The sequence below is a fragment of the Martes martes genome (genome assembly GCF_963455335.1).
Source record: "Martes martes genome assembly, chromosome: 10".
Taxonomy (NCBI): domain Eukaryota; kingdom Metazoa; phylum Chordata; class Mammalia; order Carnivora; family Mustelidae; genus Martes; species Martes martes.
Genome location: NC_137898.1, coordinates 89,622,184 through 89,637,893, shown reverse-complemented (window position 1 = coordinate 89,637,893; position 15,710 = coordinate 89,622,184). Strand labels below are relative to the sequence as shown.

The window sequence follows — 15,710 nt, the reverse complement described above, 5'->3', positions numbered from 1 at the left end:
CAGATCTGACTTCCTTCCCTTGTGAGCCACTGCCATCTCGGGAGTCCCATGGCCTGCACACTGCAGGTGAAGGAACAGGAGGCTGGAGGACTGAGCAGTGGAAGAATATGGGAGATGGAGCAGGACATGGAATGGTCAGGCCCCGAGTGGCATTTCTCTCCATGCTCCATCATTTAGTGGTCAGTCATGAGGTATCAGCTTCCCTGTAAGGGACACTGGAGAATGGAGCCTTCCTGTGTGGCCAGGATTTGGTCAGTCCATATTAAATGTAGTATCAGTTTCTGTGTAGTTATCAAAGTCTTAGTGCCTGGGTTTGAAGGTATCTTTGAAACAATTTAATAATTCTTCTGTCTGCACTGAAAATACTTAGATCAGTGCTGCTTGGGACAAGGTTGGTGGTCAGCATCATGTGGGAGGATATTAGAAGTGCAAATTCTTGCACCCCCTCCCCCGTATTGGGAATTTGGAGAGCAGGGCCATGCAATCTGTGCTTCAATAAGCCCTCCGGGGAAATTTAATGCTCCCTGAACTTTGAGAGCCACTGCGCCAGACTCATAGTTCTCAACTCAACCATGGTCACCCATTGGGGTCCCCTGGGGAGCTTGAAAAACTACTGATCTCTAGGGCCACACACAGGAGACTCTGACTGACCTGTCCTGGAGTGTGGCCTGAGGCAGTTCTGGGAACCAGTGTACTAGAATGATTTTTGAGAAATACTTTTCATCCCTGAAGTTTTCCATGAACATAGATTCCACATGGCTTCAGTGGCACTTCCTAACGACTCCTGGGCTATAGGAGTGAGGAAATTTCATGACCCATGCACTTCCCTTGCCTCTTCAACTGAAGCAACTAGCTGGCTTTGCAGGGAGTGAAGAGAAAATAGAGATTTGGGAACTTAAAAATGAAATCCTGATTCTGTCATAGACTCATCTTGCAGCCTTGGGCAAGTCGATTAATTTCTCTTTGTCTTGTGTCTATAAATCGGGAGTAGTAACACTTGCCCACAGATGTTGCCAGCATTATCTAATTAATGAGCAGAGAATGTTTGGGAAATACAAAGTACTGTAAAAATGCTAATCATTATGATGAATGCAGTGCATTTCACAGATACAAAAGTGCTGTGTATATGCTCATAATTATTATAATTATTGCTAATACCAATAATATTGCTACTAGTAATACATTTCCCCTGCAGTAGGAGCTCAGTATGTCCTTTGGGTGAACAGTTTGCCCTGCATTGTCAGGAAGTCTTGCTAAGCGGCTATTTAATGACCATTGCTCTGTACCTCCCTGCAAAGTGTCATTCATCAGGAGTGCAAATAGTCAAGTATGCAAACCATTCTGGGATTCATTTATGATATGTCCATGACTGTTAGGTCATCTCCAGATCATGTTGCAGAAACTCTTCTTTAGGTTGAGGAAGTGCACAGAATATAGAGTTCAGCCATTCTTTTTTTAGTATTTTCATTAGAAGCATTTTTCCTCCTTCTGTTGCTGGTCTTTTATCTATAGTGCTTTCGCCATCTGCTTTCATATGGTTGTAAATGTGCTGCAGAGAATCCTAGTGTGTGTTGGTGAGAACGACTAGCTTCCAATGCTGGCAATTCACAGATATTACCAGCAGCAATTGGTGTTGAGAACAGGGCAAATATTTTTACTGTGGTTTTGTTCAGTTTTAGCTTAGATTTTGACTCAGATGAGGGGGCATAAGAAAAGAGAATTGTATCTCTTCATTTCTCAAGAAATAAATGGTACTGAGGATTATGTGATTGGTTAGGACCAAGCAGATTGGGAAAAAACAAAACAAAACAAAACAAAAAAAAACAAATCAATAGATGATGTTCAGTTAGCAATTAAAAAAGTGTTGAATACGTTCATCCTGACTCCCATTTCCTAGTCATAAACACGCGGCAGTCTAAATCGTTTAGGCTTTATCCACTCTCTAGATTCCTGACTTATTCGTAGCAAATAGGAAAGAAGCTTACAAAATAAATTCATCCTGAGAATTATCCCAATTTAGTCCAAGGCCTTGGAACAAATACGGAGTTCTCAGATTATCCCTGCCATAGATGTTATCCACCTGAAAACCCTGATGGTGCTCTCCCTTTTTCCCTTGGTAAGGCCATACATGAGAACTTAAATGCCATTTTTTGGCTTCAGGCTGGAACTACAACTGGCTGGGTTAGTGCTGATCGCCTTATGCCAATCAGAAGCTCTGATTGACAGAGATGTTTTAAATAAGTGAGGTTGGGTAAACAAAATAATTCACACTTTATGTGGCTCCATGTTTATGACCTATATCATTACCCTTCTCTCTGAAGAACTTCCTAAAATTTTTTGCAAGACATGATTACTGACAACCAATTCCCTCAGTTTTTGATCGTTTGGGAAAGTCTTTATTTCTTTTCCACTTTTGAAGAATAATTTTGCTGTATATAATATTTTAGGTTAGTGGTTCTTTTCTCTTAACACATGACATTTTTTAACCTCCTCTCTTCTTGATGGGATTTTTTCTGAAGTCAGTTTTTTTGTTTTTTGTTTGTTTGTTTGTTTGTTTGTTTTTTGAGCTGGGCTATTTTAATGTTTTTGACAATGGAATAAATAGTTCTCTTGATGACTGCAGATGTCAAGCCTTTTGGTGGTATTCAGAAGCACCACAGTAATGGTGGTTTTCCTGATTGGTTTATAGTCTCCAGTAATTATAAGAAGTTCCTTGTCTGAAACTATTGTTAAATTAGCAGGACTGCATCTAGGCCCATTGCTTTTAGGATTATTGTAACCTGGGCATATTTTCCCCAAATAAGTTGCTTTCTCATTTGCCAAGGCTCAACTCACTCACATTCACCTCAAGGACAGTACCTTTGGTAATAACACCCAAAGTTATATATAGTGGGGATGAAGGCTTCTTTTTTACACCAAGTACTGGCAGGCAAAAGGTGATTTTCAGTTCAGGCTGTGTTACATGGGTCTTTTTGAAACATAAGCCCATTGGCCTAATGAATCTTTCATATTTAGGTGGTTTTTGTGTAAAGCCATCTCCAACAAAGCAGGCTTTAGTAACCATCCTCTTCTATGCTTTCTCCTTCCTCTTTCCTGTTCAAATAACCCTTAATACTTCTGTTTCTCTCTGGGCACAAACTCTGGGTAAAGTGACTTTTCACTTTCATTTAATCATACTGGAAAGTTCTTTAGCTCAGGACTGTCTCTCCCTGTCCAGTAGACAAGCAGGCACTGCTCCTTGTGGAGTCTTTCTGTCAGTCTTTTGTTTGGGGCTTCTCTTTTCATGTATCTTGATAGTCTTTTTCATTGTATTTTCTCAGCATGGTGCTGTTTATGGTAGAGCTTAGCTTTCAGACCAGTCATCTTTTTTGGCTTCTTTGAACATTCATGAGGCTCTTGACCTTCCTTCTTTCTCTCTTTCTCACGGTAATTCAAACCATAGCCATAGCCCTTCCAGTGTAACTGAATATATTCATTTCGTGGCATGTTGATGGTAATGGAGCTGCTGGTTACAGCTCCTGGGATGCAAAGGAGCTCTTATTTTTCCAGAAGGCAGATGGCATGCTTACTCTTGCTTCTCTATGTGAACAGTGCTTCCCCAACCCTACTCTCCCACTGGCTTCTTTCCCAATTTTCTTTTTGTCTTTGATTTTCTGCAGTTTCAGTATGATGTGTGCAGGGTAGTTTTTTGGTTTTCTCTGGGCTCCCTTCTTGGTGTTCTCTGAACTTCCAGATCTGTGGTTTGGTGTCTGTCATTAATTTTGGGAAAATCTCAGTCATATATTCAAATGTTCTTACATTTGAATATTTCTCATGGTCTTTTCTCTTTCTTCTCCTTCTAGTATGCCCATTATTCATATATTGCAACTTTAATAGCCACTCAAAGTTCTTAGATATTAAGTTCCTGTAGGGTTGTTTTTTCCTGTCTTTTTTTTTTTTTTCCTTTTTCTATTTCAGTTTTGGAAATTTCTGTTGACATTTCTCCAACTCACTGATTTTTTTCCTCAGCCATATCCAAACTATTGATGAGCCCATCAATGGCATTCTTCCTTTCTATTGTGGTGGTTTTGTTTTCTAGAATTTCCTTTTGATTCTTTCTTAGAGTTTCTGCCTCTCTGCTTATATTACTGATCTTACTCTTATGTACTGTCCACTTTTGCCTTCAGAGCCCTTAGAATATTGGCTGTCTGAAATTCCTAGTCTGATCATTCCAACAGTTCTCCCATATCTGAGTCTGGTTCTGAAGTTCACTGTTTCTTCAACCTGTGTTTTATGTCTTCTTATATGTGTTACAATTTTTTTGTTGAAAGCCATGCAGGATGTACAGGGTGCTGAGATAAATTGGTATTTTGGTGTAAAGTTTTATATTTATCTGCCTAAGGGTTAAACAGTTTTTATTGTTTGCTGTAGCTGTAGGTGTCAGAGGCTACAACTTCTGCTCTCCTTGGTTTTTTTTTTTTTTGTTGTTGTTGTTGTTGTTTATTTTATCTTACTTTTTTCAACCCGATTGTCTTTGGGTTTCCCTAGAGACTTCTTAAATACCATCTGAGATGAATAATTCTTTCAGTATATGAAACCCTTTTCATATGGAGGTAACTATTATGTGGGAGGAGGAGAAGCATTCTATAGTCCTATGATTAAATCTCAGTGTTTCAGAGAGCCTGTGTGTCTGGACTGGGAACTTTACAATTTCACCTCAGTTTTACCTTGCTTTCCCCCCTTTAGTTGAGGTAGGAAGGCTATGGCAGACTGCATTTGCGTATTTCCTATTCCTAGACTCTGTTAAAATAATTTCTCTTGAGATCAGAACAGAGTTCTCAGGATATATTTCAAAAAGGCTACCTTTATTTCCCTCCTACTGAACTACAAGGGGATTTTTATCTGATCATCACTGAGACAGTCTGGTAGGGCTCCTGGAGGGGATATTTACAAATGTGTGGGCCTGTGGAAGACTGGAAGCCCTTGGAGTTTGTAACTCTCCAAGCTGTCCACCCTGTACCTGTGATCGTTCCTGGATCATGGTGTTAAGTATTCCTATCCCAGTACTGGTTCCCACAAGGCTGTTTGCTGCCAGCTTCTGTTCTTGTAAGTTGAGACTGTTGTATGTGTCTGATTCACATGTTTGTCTCTTCAGTGTTGGGGGCAACAGTTTGCTCTATGACCTCAGTTCTCTGCCAGATCTATGAAGGGTTGTTGATTTTCAGTTTGCTCAGCATTTTTCTTGTGGGATGGGAGTAATGACTTCCCTCTCATGCTAGACTGGAAACTAGAAGTTCTGTTTAATCCAATAATTATCACTTAACAAATTCAGTCTGTGTAGTACATCAGGCAGAAAAATAATCGTATGGGCTCTTAGTGTTGACATGATGTGAAATGGAGTATACATTAACTTACAGCTACAACTATTTGTTACAAACTCCCTTTTTTTTAAGAGAAAAAGAAGGAAACCATTTAAGGGTGGGAGGAGGTGGGTTAGAGAAGTGGAGTGGGTATAAAATCAATTCTACCTATTATTCATGGGGAAAGAATAATCAGCAAATTCATTATAAATCCTTATGTTTATATAGGAAAGTCTTATTTATGAGGTACCAGCAGTGTTCCACATGAATGAATTTGTCAAATAACTGAGCTATCATCCTTTAAATTGAACTTAAAACATTACAATCCTTTTTGATAGAGTTCTTTTTCTAAAATATATTATTGTTCTGTCTTATTGAGCAAAGCACAGAGAATATCATTTATCTTATTTTGTTACTCAGGTCATTATTGTAAACATCAGTCACAGAGCAACTCTGTTGTAATTCAGAGCAGCTCTCAAGGGCTCTGGAGGTGACTGGGATCATTTGCACCTAAGCACACTACCTGCCCTGCTTCCCAATGCTTATCTTTACCTCCCCTTTTTGCCAATTACTTTTAAAGCCCCCAGCCCATCTACTCAATCTAGAATAAAATTACATATATTTTATTTATATAAAATCTATTTATCTACTAAAATAATCTCACTTATCGCTTCTTGGTGCACACACAACAGTTGAAAAAACACTGCTCTATAGGACAGGGAGAATTGAAAATCAGCAGGAAAACCTGTTTATGTTTGTTTAATTACTAAGCAGAGTATATGTACACACGTAAGTTAGAGTCTCTGGTCTATAGGCTAAAAAATAAATTCATAAAATGTCAGCTGTATTATGGGCTACTATGGAGAAATATAAATCATAGCAAGGGGTAGGAGGGCTAGAGGTAGGGGAAGTCACAAAAAAACATTTTGTTAAGGTATTAGAGGAGAAACCTGAAGGAGGTAAACAATCACAACAAACAAAATAGCAAACAAAAACTGAAAGCATTGGGGTATTGTGGAGTAGGGAGCAAGAACTGCATGTACAAAGGCCCTGAGGCAGGAGTTTATGTTTGGGATCAGAAAAATAAGAGGCAGATATGGCTTGGGCAGAATGAAATAGGGAGGGAGAAGGAGATGAGAACTGAGAGATTGTGGGAGTCTAGATAATTGAATTACTCAGTATTACCATGTAAATGCTGCAGATATGTCTCAGGGGCATACAACAATAGCATTTTTTTTTTTCACTTTTGAATTTGTGGTTTGGCTGTGTTGGCTGTAGACTGTAAACTGGGCTCAGGCCTCTTCTACACAGGTTCATCTGGGACCCAGGCTGAAGACTCAAAACCTATCCCCTATCCCCAAATCTGTTCTCCAGGTAGAAGAGCAGAGTATAAGAAGAAAGCCTAATCACCCATGTACTTTGCAAGGCTCAAACCTTCTCACATCCTGTCTGCTAACATCCCCAAAGTCAAAGCAAGTAATATGGCCAAGCCGAAAGTTGACAGGTGGGGAGATCCACTCTGTCCACAGTGGGAAAGGAAAAGGGTTAAGAGCTATGCCTAGTAACTCAATCTAATACAATTAGGGAGGGGTCTGTAGACCATTAAAAGTCTTTGACTTTTACTCTTTATGTGAAGTGGAGTCACTAAAGAACACTGAACCAAGGATTGACTTGTTTTGACTTTTATTTTCAATGAGTAATAACTATTCATTTTCAATGAATAACTCTGGGAACATGAGGAGAATTGATGTAAGGGTCCAGTGGATGTAAGAAGAACAGTAGAGAGACTGTTACCATGTTGCAGAGGAGCGATGATGGTGGCTTTGACTATCATGGGTGATGAAGTTCTAGAACCTAGGTGAGGTTCGGTGGGCTGAGGTCTGGAGCCGATGACCAAGAAAGAATTCTTGAGACATCTTTGGTGCAAAATGGTGGTTTATTAAAGCACGGGGACAGGACCCGTGGGCAGGAAGAGCTGCTGCCCCGGGGATGTGAGGAGTGGCTGGTTATATACACAGGAGTTGGGTAGGTGAGAACAAAGGGGATGATGTTAGTCTCTGAGGAATTTTGGAAGCAAGGTCTCCAGGACTTTGAGGGGCTAGCTATTGTTGGGAGAAAGGTTATTTATTACTAGTAGTAAAAATCTTCTTATGAGACCCTTTAGATGTATATCAGTGGGCCATATGCTTGGGAACGATTCTCGACACTATCTTGGAGATCTAGAGATAAAGTTCCACATTTCTCCTATCAAGTGTCCTTGTTAGTGAGATTTGGGTTTAGAAGAAATTTAACTTTATTTAGGGCTTGAGGAACTGAGTTATTTGCCTCTGGAAATTGTGCTATTGATAAGGTAACTTCTTTGTTTGTAGATCTCTAGGACATTGGTAAACCAAGGGAGACTCCTGTCTTGCAGGAGTGTGATCTCTGCAAGTTAACTATTTGTTTCTCGTTTATGGCAGTCAGGGGTGCCTGAGGAATGTCACACACATTTCCCAGGGGAGTTGGTGGAGAGGGGGTGCAAGGTGCCAGCTTTTGCTTTGTCCTTAGTCAGCCTCCTGCTCCCCCATCAATGGGGAAGTGGGCATGATGTGGAATAGTCATTTTCTGAATCTGTTTCACAGGTAGAACCATCAGAACTGGCTGGTGGATTAGGTGTTGAGTGGGAAAGAAAGCTAGTGGCCAAGGACTCCAAGGCTTTTAATTAGTGGACCTGGAGCCATGAGCAGGAAGACTGGCAAGTTTGAGAGTTGGGGGTGGAGAATCATGTTCTGTTTTGACCGTTAAGATTTGAGATGTCAATTAGGCTTTCAAGAGGAGACGCCAAGACAGCAATTGCCTATATAAGCTTATAGCTCAGGAAAGAGGTCCAGGCTGGAGATGGGTTAAATAAAAGTTTGGAATAGACTTAGACCTGTATTTGTCTTTGATGTTGAAAATAATATTTCACACAGAGACTGACTCTGTTATATAATGTCTTGTGGGCAGGAATCTAAATCCTCTCATTCTCTACTGGCTTTTACCCCAAAACATAACATGAACAAGCCCTCTGATCCTTCTCTTGCTCTTTCTCTGTCCCTTTCTTTCATTCTTAATTGACATTTTTTAATAGTAATTTACTCCCTCATTTCTATTCATTCCTTAATCAACTGGAATCTGTATTCTGTACTGCTATAGCTATTAAAAAACGGCCCTGACTGAAGCCTCCAAACTCTGCACAAATCCTAAGTGCACACTAGAGTGCTTCTTTCATTGGTGCTTTCAAATTTTTGCCCCCCCCCACCACCACCTCTCCCTTCCTTAAACCCTACAGCTCTGTCTTCTGTAGTTCTGCCTCTTCACCTGGTTTTTCTTATACTGCTCTGGTTACCATGGCTTTGTCTCCTGTGCTCTCTTTCCCTTCTGTGCTAGCCCCGGTAACACGGATTCTGCCCATGACCCAAAGCTGTTAGCTTTCTCCATGGAAAACCTTATATATTTTGTGGATTTTCACTGTCATTGGTGTGTAAGGGCTGCCCAAATTTCTGTCTCTGACTTTGATGCCTTATTTAAGTGTAATCAAATAATTTTCCTCTACATGTTGCACCCATCCAAGTCAATGTCCAATAGGGACCTCAATCTCAGCATATCCAAAAGGAAACATCTCCTGGTGATTGGAGAAGTAGAGGCCATAACTCTTCCTTTAAGAACTAGTGACTCAGACCTTCCTATAGATATCATCCTCACGGGTCCCCATGCCAACACCCATTCACTTCTGAACTGGCATGTGATGTTCCCCAGAAGAATGTCCTCTAAGCCATCCTTTCCTCTGTTTTTAGTGACTCTGCATTAAGACATCTGATTCAAATAGCAAGTCCTCTGAGAAGTGTCCTCTGAATTCTTAACTGGGATACAGTGGTCCTTTTTGGTACCCTGTCAACATCATATTCACATGTCTCATCAGATGTTGACATTATGTGCACATCTTTTTGCCCAACTTTCTAAATCAAACTTCTCCAGAGAAGAAGGCTGTATTCATCAGTGTGCTTCAAGAACCAAGATGAGTACTCAGAGCTTGGTAGGATCTCAATAAATGTTTTTGAATTTAACAGAAATGACATTTGGATCAATGAATCCAACTAAAGATTAGCAAGGTCCATGTATAGCCATGGACACATAATCTTCTAGACCTCATAGCTTCACCTCTGGGATTCGTAATGACTTTGGTCCACTCTTAAGCTTTTTCTTCATGCCCACTATACACACATAATGAGAGTGTGCTTGTGACTATAGGCAAAAGCACTAGATGATTTACATGAATTCTGACATCTCCTCAGAAAGAGAAAGTAGCCCAATCATCCCTAGCTAGATGATGAGTGTGTCTCATGTTATTTCCAGGCAATGCAAGGTTTTATTTTTGTCGTGCACCAAATGGACTTGGTGTCAGGCAGTCAAATGTCTGGCAATCTGCCTAGCTGAAGAGATAACATAAGTAGTGAATAGAACATCATTGTGTGATAATGATTTTCACCAGCTATTGAAGATAAATTCCAATGCAAAGTAGAAAGCTTTATTTCCAGGGGAGAAGATATCGATCCTGTGGCCACTGTAAATAAAATGAGAATTACACGTGTAGAGAGAAGTCCCATCCTGTCATTGCCTTCGAGTTCTGTCTAACAGAAGGAACTGCCTCCTGAAGCCAAATGAAGGAAGACCCACTTGCTGATGAGCAGTTTGATGTTCCCTGATGCTGTTACTTTCTTATAGAAATGTGTCATGGGAATCAGATGCAGCATGTAAGCATAGGTTCTGTCATCATGTTGTGAATACAGTTCCTCAGTGTGAAATCAAACAAAGGCTTCTGTGGATCAACCATAATTTATCCCAGTATAGTCCCTAGGATCTTGCTTGGTTCTTGGAGAGAAACTGTTTTATGAGTCAGAGATAGGTTAGGAGCTTAGATTACTGAATTGTTTTATAGACTTAATGGTTGGTTAAAACCAGAATCTCTTTTTCTTTATCTACAGCTTGAGATTGAGGATGTGATTATTCTTCATTAGCTTTTGAAGAACTGATCATTATAGACTTTCTAGGTCATAAACTATTCAATCTAGGAAGGACCTTAAGGATCATCTCATTTAATCCTTTTATTTTTCAGTAAGGAAATGATGACCCAGAGATAAGTAACATTACAAAGGGCATAGTTAACTTGGCCTTTTTATTTTATTTTATTTTATTTTTTTCTGGTGAAGCATTATAGGAATATATGACTCTTTTTAACCTCACTAGAATTCTGATTATTGTAGAGGATGTTTTCTTTGGGAAAGCACTAATTTACTCCAGAATGAGAAGATTTTCATAGAGAACTTTAAAATCCCTAAGGATCTGGAGGAGTGTTAACACCCTCTGGCTTCAGAGGCTAGATGGTATATTTTTATATTTCTTTCATGGATAAATGTAGACTGTCTATCTGGTGCCCTTATTCTCACCCCGAGATCAGCTATGTAGGTGCTATGGGTCTATGTTTTGCATCTCCAGGGTCCCTGGAGATTCCTGAACTTGAAGGTCACTAACTGGAAGATCTATACCAAGTGGGTTTGTGCACCTCACACAACAGAGAGCAGCATTTGCAGGGTAAATGGTGCTGGAGAGCTGTGACTGGGAGGTCAGCCAGTGAAAAGCTTGCTCAAGTGGGTGATGGGATGATGACAATTGGGTTTACATCAAATCCAGCTAAAACTCAAGAGGCCATTTTGATTATCCCTCAGCAATAGCTCTACAATGACTCCCATCATGTTGTTATTCTCTTAACACCTAGTTAAGAATAGCAATTAGAAAGTTGGGAGCTTAGGGGCAGAGGGACCAGGAGAGACTCATAGACTCTCTGTCTCTCCTCATGATCTCAGAGAAGTACCCCCATTGATCCCCAGTGGATTGTGTCCCAGGTTCATTGCCACATGGTTGGAGGCTTTGATTAAGGGTTTTGTACTTCCTTAGCTGGGTGATTGCAATTCTCCAGGTCTTAGCCTAGTTGCTAAGTCCCCTTGTTGACCAGAATACATCCCTACTACTGTGGACAGATTATCTACATATATATACCCAAGTTATAAACACTCAAATGCTAAAGGGATATTGAGCTTATTAGCATTTATCTTGTCTCCTAACACCTTGGCTGTACACAGTGAAACTTGTTTATGCATATATTTCTGATGTTTTTCCTCCCAACATTTCTGTTTTTCAGTAATGAATAAGTATCTATTTTGTGATTTTGGAGAATGGAGAGCACTGTGGATAGAGAGAAATTTGAAATGTCTCTTTCTAACAGACCTCAATGAACTTGATATTTCAGCTTTCTTAGGTGTGCATTTGGCTCAGTAAAGAAGCCATATTTATGATTACACCATCCCAAAGTGAGTTCCCTCTTTTCTGTACTTCTTTAGCTTTGTTGTCTGTGCCATCATTTGGCAGTTAATTACATACTGCCTTGTGGCATTCTAATTTAACTGCTTACGTATTTATATTATTTGTGTAAGTGGACTCAGATCCTTGAGGGAGAGAATTGAGTATTATGCTTCTTTGTTTCCTCTCTCACACCTAGCAAAATGCTATGTGCACAGTCGGCTGTCAAACAATATTTGCTGAATAATCTACCACATGGAATTTCTTAATGCCTCTGCATAATGGTCCCAGAGAGGATGTTGCATAAAAAGAGACACTATTCTTCCTAGTATTAAAATATTTAGTGAAATGTTACAATAGTGATGTTTCAAAGGTCTGCAGATTAAATGGCTGTGGGCGTGTACATTAGCTGTTGGTGTGTGTGAGCCCACACACATGTGGAACCTTTTTGTGTGCATTCATCTCTGATTTTGGGAACTTTAATCAATCCTTCCGATTAATGATGGAGAACACTGGCTGCGTAATAGATGCCTTGCTGTGGATGGCAAGGCAGTGATGCCTCAACTGGAAAATCATTAACTCCCAGATTTCAGTGTGTCTCTCTATCACCTATCAGCAGTGGCAAATCTGCTTTATCCGCCAAGAATTCCCTTATCTCTCAGTGACTGTGGGCCATGTGCTGCTGCTTTCTGTAGATGGGAGATAGAACTGCATCATTACCCGGAGGTGACAAGGATATAATTTACAGGCTCAATCAGTTCTAGTTACCATGTAATTACAGAGTTATTACATGGTCATTTGTTCCTGATGGACACCCGTGATCTCTTATCCTGTTCTACTGTGGTCTGTTTTTTGTGTTACGCAACCAAAGATGTTTAGTCTCATCTGCATGGAGTGTTAAATGGTGTACTGGGGAGGAAGGACAGAAACGATTTGAGATAAGATGTTGATTATGCTGAGATGTTATTTGTTCTTCTCAATTGGGCTGGTGATAATAACAGCATCCTGTGGCTTTCCTCCCCTAGGCTCCAAGTTCACATTTTCTCCACAAGAGAGGATGGAGACAATATTGTACTTGGCAGCATGGGGGAAATTGGGTGTAAGGAATATTCTGACCCATATCACCCAGTGATGAGATGGGAATATCAACCTTAAGACTATGTCCCTGCTTCTTATAATCTGAAGCTCATGGTAATGCAGTGCCTGTTGGACGAAATGTTCCTTTTCATGATGTAAAGCAGAAGAAGTATTTAAGTATGTAATTCAGTATTGTAGATAAATCACGAGTAGTTTCAGTAACTTGCCCAGTGTCATCAAGTTGAATGGTATGTGTGGAACTCAACTGACAAAGCTTGGTTCCTTCCATTTTAATACATTTAAATGGTGTTCTCTCATTGGAAGGCAACATTCTTTTAAAACCACAAGTACAAAATAAGTCAATCAGAGAAAGACAACTATCATATGATCTCCCTGATATGAGGAAGTGGAGATGCAATGTGGGGAGTTTGGGGGGTAGGAAAAGAATAAATGAAACAAGATGGGATCATGAGGGAGACAAACCATAAGAAACTCTTAATCTCACAAAACAAACTGACGGTTGCTGGGGGGAGAGGGGTCAGGAGAGGGTGGTGGGGTTATGGACATTGGGGAGGATATGTGCTATGGTGAGTGCTGTGAAGTGTGTAAACTTGGCGATTCACAGACCTGTACCCCTGAGGCTAAAAATACATTATACGTTTATAAAAATAATAAAAAAAACACAAGTACTAGATGTTGTATGAAGAAATTTGAATATTACCATGTATTTGCTTGAGTGACTTATGATAAGTTCTTTAACCCCTTATTTTCATTTCTTATCAATCAATGTGTATGATACTACTTCATTTTTTCAGTGTGTCTAACATGTGGATTCCTAATTTGGGGGAAAATGGCCTAAAGAGGGTATTTCTGTCACCATTCAAAAGTGTGCTGGCCATGTCGTGATGTGGGTGGTGTACTAGAGTCAGCCTTGTAATGCATGTGATCTGGGCGCTGGTTTTAGTTTCCCCACTAAACCGTGTGACTCCAAGTCTGCTACCCTGCTTGCCCAGGCCTCAGCTAGCTATTCTGGGTAATGGTGAGGTGGACCAGACAACTGTGGAGGTCTCCTCCGGCTCTGACATTTGCCTGTGACTCCATGATCCGAAGTTGTCCCACAGGCAAGTCTGAGAGCAGTTTGCCTTGCTTGGGTGCAAGGTCTCAGGAAGATAATATTCAGTGTTGTTACCAGAAAAGCTTCTCCCCACATGGGAGCCAGAAAGGTGCTGACGTGCACGTCAGATTTCAGTTGATGGAATGCTGGGAATCATAAACGCTCTCTCTCACTTCTCTTCACTTAAAACACCTTGCTGATTTAATTAAAATACTTTTTTTTTTCTTTTGAATGGCTTAAAAGCAGCCCTAATTATAATGTAACTGTTATGTAACTAATATGTGCAGGTAATATTGTGATTATATATAGGCAGCCATATGCTACTATGCAGCCATTTCCATGCTGTTAAACTGCTCAAGCGGATAACTCTATGTCCGTGCACAAAGTAATTGCACCAAACTAATTTGTGTTTGCAAACAGACCCCAAATTAACTATGTAAATAGGCAGATCTGCAAACAAAATATTACAGTGTGCATGTGTGCACACGCATGGGGCTGAGTGGAAGTGATTTTCTACCTGCATGAATGATGGTGTCAGTGAAGAACTGGGGCTAGTTTGCGGCATGTGTTGCCTTCTTGGATTTCAGGTTCCTCTGAGTTCTTGTCCTATGGTAGTAATTCTGAGTCACCTCTATTCAAACGTAGATGGCTGAAGGCAATGTGAATTTGTTTTCACTAGGCGTGAAGGGCTATTTTAGTCCATCTACTTTTCTTGACCTCACTTACTATCCCTGTGCATTCCTTGGCCAACGATGCTTCTAAGATGGCTGTCTCTAGCTCAGTGTTGAATGTGGAGTGGAGATTTCCTCCCTGTGAAGAGAGGAGAGTTGGCTGTGTGTATTGGCAACGGTTATTGCCCTGAGGACTGTGTGGTCTTTAAGTGAAATAGAGCTCTTCAAAATCCGGCTCCACCTTGGGTCACCTCACTTCTCTGAATCTTGGTTTTCTTAACTGAAAAAGGAGAGAATGATATTAGGACTTTCCCCACAGGGCTGTTTAAAGGACTGAGTGAGTATATGTGTGTAGTGCTTAGCACAGGGTGGGCTTGTGATCAGGGTTCAATCAGTGCTTGCTGTTGCTATGGCCATGCTTTATGTCACTGTGGTCATCCCTGGTCACCCCAGCACAACTTCCTGTGTACCCTGTGAGCACAGTTGAGACTGATTTCAGGCTATCAGCTCCAAAGGAAGCTCAGGGTATTAGTGAGGGTTCTCCAAGGAAACAGGACTAATAGGATATACAGAGATAGCTAAGATACAGTTTAGTCTAGGAAATGGCTCATGAGATTATGGAGGCTGAGGTATGCCAAGATATGCTAGTCACCAGGTGGAGACTCAGGAAAGCTGGCGGTATAATTGAGACCAAATCTGAAGGCCTGAGAACCAGGGGCTCCAATGTCTGAGGGCAGGAGAAAAGGGACATCCTAGTTCAAGAAGAGAGAAAGAGATTTCAGCCCTTCTTCTGCCTTTTTATTCTTTCTGAGGCTCATTGGATTGGATGATGCCTGGCTGAACTGGTGAGGAGGGATATTCCTTACTCAGCCTACCCATTCAAGTGCTACTCTCTTCCAGAACCATCCACACTGACACACTCAGCAATGCTATTTTTACCAGCTATCTGGGCCCCCTTTAGTCCAGTCCAGGTGACACGTAAAATTCACCATCACAGCCACTTTGAGCAGGCAAAGTGGGCTCTAAAAGGAAGTCAAATGAGTATATCTTTTCTGTGTTCTCTGCACATCACCTCCCACGGTTGTGTATCTCCTCCTCTGGTGCAGAATGAGGGGGTTCCTCCATAGCCTCACT

At 40.7% G+C, this 15,710-nt stretch overlaps 1 protein-coding gene and 1 pseudogene across 7 annotated transcripts in view; one reads left to right on the top strand and one right to left on the bottom strand.

Moving 5' to 3' along the window:
- The window catches only part of NTM (neurotrimin), a gene marked incomplete at both ends in the record, with an annotated part of 921,401 nt that overhangs the window by 640,082 nt on the left and 265,609 nt on the right, over nt 1–15,710 (top strand). The window lies entirely within an intron of this gene.
- On the bottom strand, nt 2,730–3,486 carry LOC308351899 (ribosome biogenesis protein NSA2 homolog; annotated as a pseudogene). Its single transcript has one exon. The product of its transcript is annotated as a ribosome biogenesis protein NSA2 homolog (transcript).